The sequence below is a fragment of the Apodemus sylvaticus genome, chromosome 10 (genome assembly GCF_947179515.1).
Source record: "Apodemus sylvaticus chromosome 10, mApoSyl1.1, whole genome shotgun sequence".
Taxonomy (NCBI): Eukaryota; Metazoa; Chordata; class Mammalia; order Rodentia; family Muridae; genus Apodemus; species Apodemus sylvaticus.
The window spans coordinates 90,789,598-90,798,133 of NC_067481.1; positions in this window are offsets into that span (position 1 = coordinate 90,789,598).

Below are 8,536 nucleotides of genomic sequence, written 5' to 3' on the forward strand. Positions count from 1 at the left end.
CCCACTCCCTGAGGCCCCAAGTCTCTTGAGGGTTAGGTGCATCTTCTCTGACTGAGACCAGACCCAGCAGTCTTGTGCTGTGTGTGTGTTGAGGGTCTTATATCAGCTGGTGTATGCTGCCTGGTTGGTGGCTCAGTGTCTGAGAGATCCGGGGTCCAGGTTAGTTGAGACTGCTGGTCCTTTTATAGGATCTGCCTGAGAGGTCCTATAAGGCCCCCTTTTATAGGGTCACCCATAAGGTCACCCTCTACTTAAGCTTCTTGCAGCTTTTCCCTAATTCAACCACAAGGATCACCAGCTTCTGTGCATTGGTTGGGTGCAAATATCTGCATCTGACTCTTACAGCCACTTGTTGGGCAGTCATGATAAGCACACTATAGCATCAGTAATAGTGTCAGGACTTGGGGCCTTAGAGAAGTGCTTTAAAGAAGAATTTTAAAACACTTTAAGATGAATGAAAGGGGAAATAGTAAAACTATGAGCTATAGCAAATGAAAAATGCTCCAGGGGAAACTGATACTTGCATTTCAGAGGAAAGATCTTGTGCTGGAGAGAAGGCTTGGTGGTTTAGAGCAGGTTAGGAGCAGGGTTTAACTCCCAGCACCCACATAGTAGCTCACAACCATCTGTAGTTCCAGCTCCGGGGGGACCTGACACTCGCTTCTGGCCTTTGCAGGTACCCTGTAGGCATACACGTGGTGTGCAGACAAAATACCTTTATATATAAAATATTTTTAAAAGAGGTTTTCAAATCAATAACATGGCTTTACATATTGAGAGAGAGAGAGAAAGAGAGAGAGAGAGAGAGAGAGAGAGAGAGGCACAGACAGAGACACAGACAGAGACAGAGACACAGAGAAAGCTAGCTAGCTCACAGCTCTTCATAGTCACTAGTTCCGTTCAGGAGGTTGGTTCCACTCCCTAATGCTATTGATTGGGGGTTAGGACTTCAACAAATGAAGGAGGAAAATCAGTCCATAGTTCTGCCCTAGTGATCTGCATGCTCAGAGATTTATCAGCATCCCAATAACCTTGGAAACAGAGGACCAAGACAAGAGAGGACTCTGAACCTCAGAAAGTCTCAAGGTCCCCACCACTGTCAATGAAAACTACTTAAAGTCTGTACTTTGATACATTGACAGAGGAGGGCGCCCTTTAACAGAGAACCTTGGAAACAATGCCCTAGATGTTCACGATGTAAACAGGCAAAGGTCACTAAAGCCATTTTTATGTGAAGGAAAGAGAAACAAGTGCTTTGCAGCTGGCAAACTCCTTCACTCCCCGACCCCCTGCAAAGCCAGGCAAGGGAGAGAGGGCCTAACTATACAGCAACACTCCAAACAGAGAGAAAGTAATCGACCGCACATGTTGAAAATCCTTATTCAGATAGTTTAAAACTCCAAGTAATCCGAATGTAAATAATTCAAAATGTAAAACTTTGGACATTGAGTTGATAGAGGAACAAGTTGGAAGTCCACACCTGACATCAGGCAGCAGAATCCAAGCATATTAAACATACTATATGGTGTTACCCTGAAGTTGTGTGTATATGGAATATGAGTGTGTTTTCTGTTTAGATTTGGGACCGATCTAAATGCTGAGCCTGTCAACTCAGCATTTTGGAATATGGAGAAAAGAGAGATTGTCCCAAGTTCTGGGCCAGCTTGAGACACCTTTATTTTAAAGGCAAATGAAATCTCATCATGTCTACATTACTAGTATCAACATAAAAAATATCAGTAAAATTTCTCATTCTGAGCATTTTTAATAAGAGATAATCTGTAGTATATCTTTAAACTTAATCTTCAGAATTTAAAGTCTGAAGGTCAAACAGGTTATAAAGGCAAAAGAGATAGCCCACAGCTGTTTCCTTCAAAGCGTACAGAGGAAGGTATTACTGAAATGCAAAAGCGAAATAGATTTTGATCTTGTCTAAGCTGACTCCCTTAACTGATCTTATCACACCACTCTTGAGCTATGAAGTATATTTTCCCAATGATAAAAATAGTGCTTCTTAATTTATTACTTCACTCTGAGTTGCCCCACGGTCCAAAAATATGAAATAGAAACTTTCAGCACTATGTACTCTGTAGGTTTTCAGTTGTGTGCTGTTGTTTTTGAGTAGTGTGCTGAGATTATGCGTTTGCTCCTTTTGTTCCGAGTGGGATGGGTGCTGTCCTTCTGTACAGTGTATCTCCACTGTGTACACAGTCGACCCCTGAGCCACTCGGTAGCTATCTTGGGTATCAGATTTAGTGTTGTGACACTGCAATGCTTGTGCTCAGATAACCCTTGGTTTCCTTCCTAATGGTCCCAGAATACTAATGTGATGTGATGGAGGCACCAAGGGAGAAGGTGTGGGAAGCCATATAGACTCTGGTCCTCTGTTTCATCACTACAGGAAACAGGAAAAAGGCAGCACGCAGAAGGCCCAGCTTCAGGTGTTCATCTGGGGGTCTTATGTCAGGTAAAGGAGTGGGGAGTTATTGCAACTGTATTTTCTTAAAGAAATTATATTGCCCCTGCAGACTATATAGTTCTTAATTGTATGGGTAACTCAAAGAGTGAAATAATAAATAAGCATTATTTTTATCATTGGAAAATATACTTCATAGCTCAAGAGTAGGCATGATAAGAACAGTTAAGCATCTTTAGGCATCCAGAGACTGCCGACTCTGGATTGGACCAAGGTGGCGGGGGTGCGATAATTAAATAAAGACACATTTCGGACATGGTGTCAATAGAACTGTCCAGTCTTCCAGGGATATTTGCCACTGTTCTCTACCCAAAGACCATCTGGAATATGCCAGTCATAGGAAAAGTAGGATTTATTGTTTGTCAATACACACTACGGAGAGGCCTGCGTATCTCAGTAGAAGTTTGTTAAAGGGACTTTATTATAGGAGTTAGTCTTTATGTGATTTAGGGCAGTGCTTAAGAAAGCATGGCAGGGCTTAAGTACGCCTGCTGAACTTGAGTTTTGATCCCAGCCCCCACATATAGACTCACAACTGTCTATAACCCATAACCCCACTTCCAGAGAATCCAGTGACCTCCTCGAGTTTCTGAGAATACCCTACACACATACATGGCATTCACTCACACAGACATTCACGTAAATAAAAATAAGAGGGCTGGAGACATGGCTCAGCAGTTAAGAGCACTTGATGCTCTTATAGAGTACTCAGTTCCCAACATCCCTGAGGTGGCTCACAACCATCCTCAACTCCAGTTCCAGGAGACCTGATACCCTCCTCTGAATTTCTTGGGCATTAGGCACATGCATAATGCATATACACACATGCAGCCAAACACACACATGCATCCACATGTTCACACACACACACACTCACTCACTCACATACACACACATTTGACTTTTTTCCCCCTCTTTCAATCTTTTTAGACAGGGTCTCACAGTGTAACTCGAGCTGGTCTGTAACTTACTATGTGAACCAGGCTGGCCTCAGAGTCACAGAGGTCCACCTGCTTCTGCCTCCATTCTACCTGTTGAGCTTGATTTTTTTTCCAGTTAGCATTGATCCCATTCTCCAGGCAGTGTAATATCTGGTAATTCTTAGGTCTGCACAGTGCTTACCAGAATATCTGGTCACACATACTTACCCAAGGTCTTGTTTTTGTCTCGATCTATCAGGCTTGGGGTAGCCTTATCTCAGGTTCTGAGAAAGTGTTCCTGTTCGCCAGAGCAGTGAGCCTATCAGCAAGGCCCACCAGCATCTGTCATTTTTACTTTCCTGTGCCTAGAGTAAGACTCGCATTCCATTGTGACCTTCAAGACCATATAGCAATGGTTCTTAACTTTCCTAATTCTTCCACCCTTTAAGTTCATCATGTCTTGGGGTTTCTATTGCTGCAATGAAGCACCATGACCAAAAAGCAAGTTGGGGAAGAAAGGGTTTATTTGACTTACACTTCCAGATTACAATCCATCATTGGAGGAAGTCAGGACGGGAACTCAAGCAAGGTTAGAACCTGGAGTCAGGAGATGATGCAGGGCCAAGGAAGGGTACTACTTACTGGCTTGCTTCCCCTGACTTGTTTAGCTTGCTTTCTTATAGAACCCAGGACTACCAGCGCAGGGATGATACCACCCACAATGGGCTGGGCCCTCCCCCACTGATCAGTAATTGAGAAAATGCCTTACAGCTGGATCTCATGGAGGCATTTCCTCAACTGAGGCTCATTCCTCTGTTATGACTCTAGCTTGTGTCGTGTTGACACACAAAACCAGCCAATACAACTCCTAACTGTAAAATTATTTCATTTTCTACTTCATAACTGTAATCTTGCTATTGTTATGAATTGTAATGTAAATATCCGATATGCAGGACTATATGATATAGGACCCCAGTCCACAGGTTGAGAACTGCTGCCCTACATTATCCGATTCTGCACTGTTTCCAGCCTGTCTCCACCACACCATCACATTCCCATAACACTAGCTCCTTTCTGGACCTCAAATGCTGTAAGCTTGTTTTATCAACAGGACCCTTACATGTGTGGCTGACCTCCTTGGCATTCACTTCCTGGGAATCACTTCTTAAATCACTTCTTAAATATCACTTCCTCAGAAAGCTGTTCCCCGGCCTCTCCCTTTTCCATTTGTGTCAGAACACCCTGTCTATCATATTTCTGCTCTCTTTTCTTTAGCCTTACTTAACACAGGTTGCTTTCCTGCCTCTGTGTGATGCTGCCAGACCCGTGAGAACAGAACTCTTGTTGTTCCCTAAGATATATCCTTACTACCTTAACTGGCTTTTCGCAAGATGTATTCTCAATACACGCAGAGCAAAGGGTTCAGCTTGGGAGTGGGGAACAGGAGACGAGGGGTCCAGAAAGCCAACAGTCACAGAATGGAGTACGCAGACGCGTGCGCTGGGCCTCTTGAGAAGGAAACACGCCCACATTGTGGGAGGGATTCTCGCCAGAACACAGAAGCTGGCGCCTGAGCTTTATTTATTGCCTTCCTCTGCAGCATACAAACGCTCTGGTGTGACTCCTCCAGGACTGAGGTGTCTTTGGCTCTAGAAATTTGTTTCCTCAAGTATACATACCTTGTACATTTGTAGGGTGTCAGGGGAATATAAACGTGAACAGTAGAGCTAGGAGGAGGGAGTCCAGTGGACAGCCCACACCTCGTTTTGTGCTAGTGATGCCGGCCAGTCTAGTGTAAAGTGCTGGCCATAGCTTCCGTAATAGAGCCTCAAGTATATTAACCATCACATCAATGTGGGCTTTACACAGGCTCACAAAGGAGCTAAGATGTGAGGCAGCCAAGTAAACTCCTAGGTGCAGCTAAGCAGCTGTGTCTTCTGTTAATCAGAATGCCCATTTGTACTTCACCATCCTTGACGCTGCAGCTAGGTTATGCCTGTTATGGAAAACTCCAGGCCCCCTTTCCACATATGCAAACTAAAGAGGCCTACACCCACTCCTCCCTGGTGGAATTTTCTAAGTTAGGAAGGAATACCTTTAAAGGGAAATCCATCCATGATTTGGAAGTGGAAAGGGGTATCGTTACCCCCATGAAGATGTCACATACTTAGTGACTATTCACAGGATCATCTTTTAAAAATCCGCCATACAGAACTCACTATGCTTCCACTGAAATTTAAGGCATCCTGTGTGTCTTTGGAATATTTGCTTTATTACATAAATTTTGGCTTAAACTGTGTCTCTGTGTCTGCATCCTTTCATTCTGGAAGACAAGGATTGAAAGATGACCTGACTGAGCAGGCTTCTCACCCCAAACAAAGACGCCCCAGAAGACAAAAAATAGTGTTCTCTCTCATTTCCAGTATATCTTCCAGAGGTCAGGAATCCATGGACCCATTTGGGGACTAGGTAGAAAACTTAAGTTAGCCAGCAAACTCAGTCTGTGTTCATGACAACAGATCAAGGAATGCTCTTTTTTTCATTTGGATTATGCTTAATATAATATTTTCCAGTTCCGTCCATTTTACTGCAAATTCAGACTAACTTTGAGATTCCATCTCACCAAGAATGGCTGCCATCATGAAAACAAATGATAAGTGTAAAGAAGATTCCAGAAAAAACACCATTCACTGTTGGTGGGAGTGTAAACTGGTGTGACTATTATGGAAATCAGCTTGGAGTTGCTCCAAAAACTGAACATAAAACTACCATATGACTCAGATATATGACTCCTGGACATGCACCCTAGGGACTCGACATCCCACCACAGGGACTTGCAGATCCACGTTTATTGTTGCTCTATGTATAATGGCAACATGATAAATCATGATAAAACATGATCATCTTGAATGTCTATCCCCAGATGAAGGGATAATGAAAATGCGAAATATACATAATGGGGTTTCATTCAAATGCAAGAAAAAGGCAAATTATTAATTCTTAATTTTGTGGGCAGGATATTAGAACACATGAAGTAGCAAAGTAGGAGTAGTTACAGGTCTCAGAGGGATACAGAGGGGAAGTGAGGAGCCTGGAGGTAGGGGCAGATGGGGGTTTGGAGGGAAAAAACCTACTCAAACTCAGTGTGTCTAAAATCTCCTAAAGAAACCTGTGACTTTGCAAGCTGACTAATAATAGAATAATAAAGGGTAAAGACATATTCTTCCAGTGTGAATGCACATCTAAGTTAGGACATACACATGTGCATATGTACAACTTTCCTACCATGTGTCTTCTTGGTCTCTTTTATCTCCACACTTTTGATGGAACTCACGCCCCAATAGTGTTCCATTGTTTTGACCTTAAGAAAAGCATTTATAGGCACCTAAGAATCAGAGCCAGTTGAGATGTAGGCTCAATTCTGGGGAACAGGAGAATACCGTGCATGCGACAAACCAGTGTCTGTGCTCTGGCTGAAGGATGGCTGCTAGCCTGCCCTCCATGACTGTCACAAGGCAGACTCCACAGTTGTTTAGGAACCAGAAACACCAGAATTTAGGTGAAAACCCCTCCACTGTTGAACATCGGCAATTAAAAAAATATTCGACTCTGTGAGACCCCAGTACAAGAGTTCAAGAGGCCATCCTCCTGCTTGGCCTTGCACGGCTAGTGTTGGGGTTTGTTCAGTATGCATGTCTCTAGGTGAGGATTTGCTTGCTGCCAATCATGCACAGAAAAGGATGATATCATCACACAACAAATGAGCCTCTGCAACTTTGCAGGAAGAGAAAGGTGGACTGAGAGAAGCGAACAGTTCTGGAGCGTGGCTGTTGCCATGGGAACAATTTAGACAATAGGGAACAGGCAAATCTGGAGAAGAAGGGGCGTTGTCTCTGGAGGAATGGTAGAACGTGCAGGCTATAGGACTTCTGGCATCTTTAAGTCTTCAGAGAGTCTGGAGTTGAGGGTGATTGTGTATGTAATATAGGAGAGGATGGGGTTAGAAATGGCAGAGCAGACAGGAAGTCAAGCTCCACAGGGGATTTAGAACCTGATCCTGGCCTGTGTGTGTATCTGGTGTTCTTGAAAAACTGTGTTCTAACAGGTATGGGTGATTCATGGAGAGGTGTTAGCCAGGGCCTTGGCAGCTTAGTCTTACAGCTGAGAGAGACCCCATTGCTAGCCCGATGCTATGCTCAATAGCAATGCATTTTAAAAATGCACCCAAGGGCTAGAAAGATGGCTCGGCAATTAAGAGCACTAGTTTCTCTTTTAGAGAACCCTCAGTTCAGCTCTCAGCAATCATATAGCAGGTCACAACCACTGTAAATCTGGTTCCAAGGAGACTGATGCCCTCTCATCGTGTACCTGTAGTAAACAAACATATATGCAGCCAAAATACCCATACACATAAAATAAACCTTAAGAAATAGCAGTTAATGGTATAAAGTAAGTTCTTGTCTTAATTAGGGTTTTACTGCTGTGTACAGACACCGTAGCCAAGACAACTCTTATATGGGCAACATTTTTTTTCTATATTCTTTATTTACATTCCAAAATCTTTCCCCTTTCCCAGCTCCCCCCCCGCCCCCCCCCATATGTCCCATAAGTCCTCTTCTCTCCATCCATTCTCCTATCTTTCCTCCTCCCTTTTCTCTGTCCTGGTACTCCCCTACAAAGCTGGATCAAGCCTTTCCAGGATTAGGGCCCTCTTCTTCCTTCTTCATGGGAATCATTTGATATGCTAATTGTATCTTCAGTATTCAGAGCTTCAGGGCTAATTAATATCCACTTATCAATGATTGCATTCCATGTGTATTCTTTTGTGATTGTGTTACCTCACTTAGGATGATATTTTCCAGTTCCAACCATTTGTCTAAAAAATTCATGAATTCATTGTTTAATTGGGGCCGACTTACAGGTTCAAAGGTTTAGTCCATTATCATCAAGACCAGAGAATAGCAGCATCCAGCCAGGCTTGGCACAGGAGGAGATGAGAGTTCAACATCCTGTTCTGAAGGTAAATAGAAGACTGGCTTCCAGGCAGCTAAAATGAAGATCTGAAAGCCCACGCCCTCAGTGACACACTTCCTCCAACAAGGCCACACTTCCTAATAGTGCCACTCCCTGGGCCAAGCAT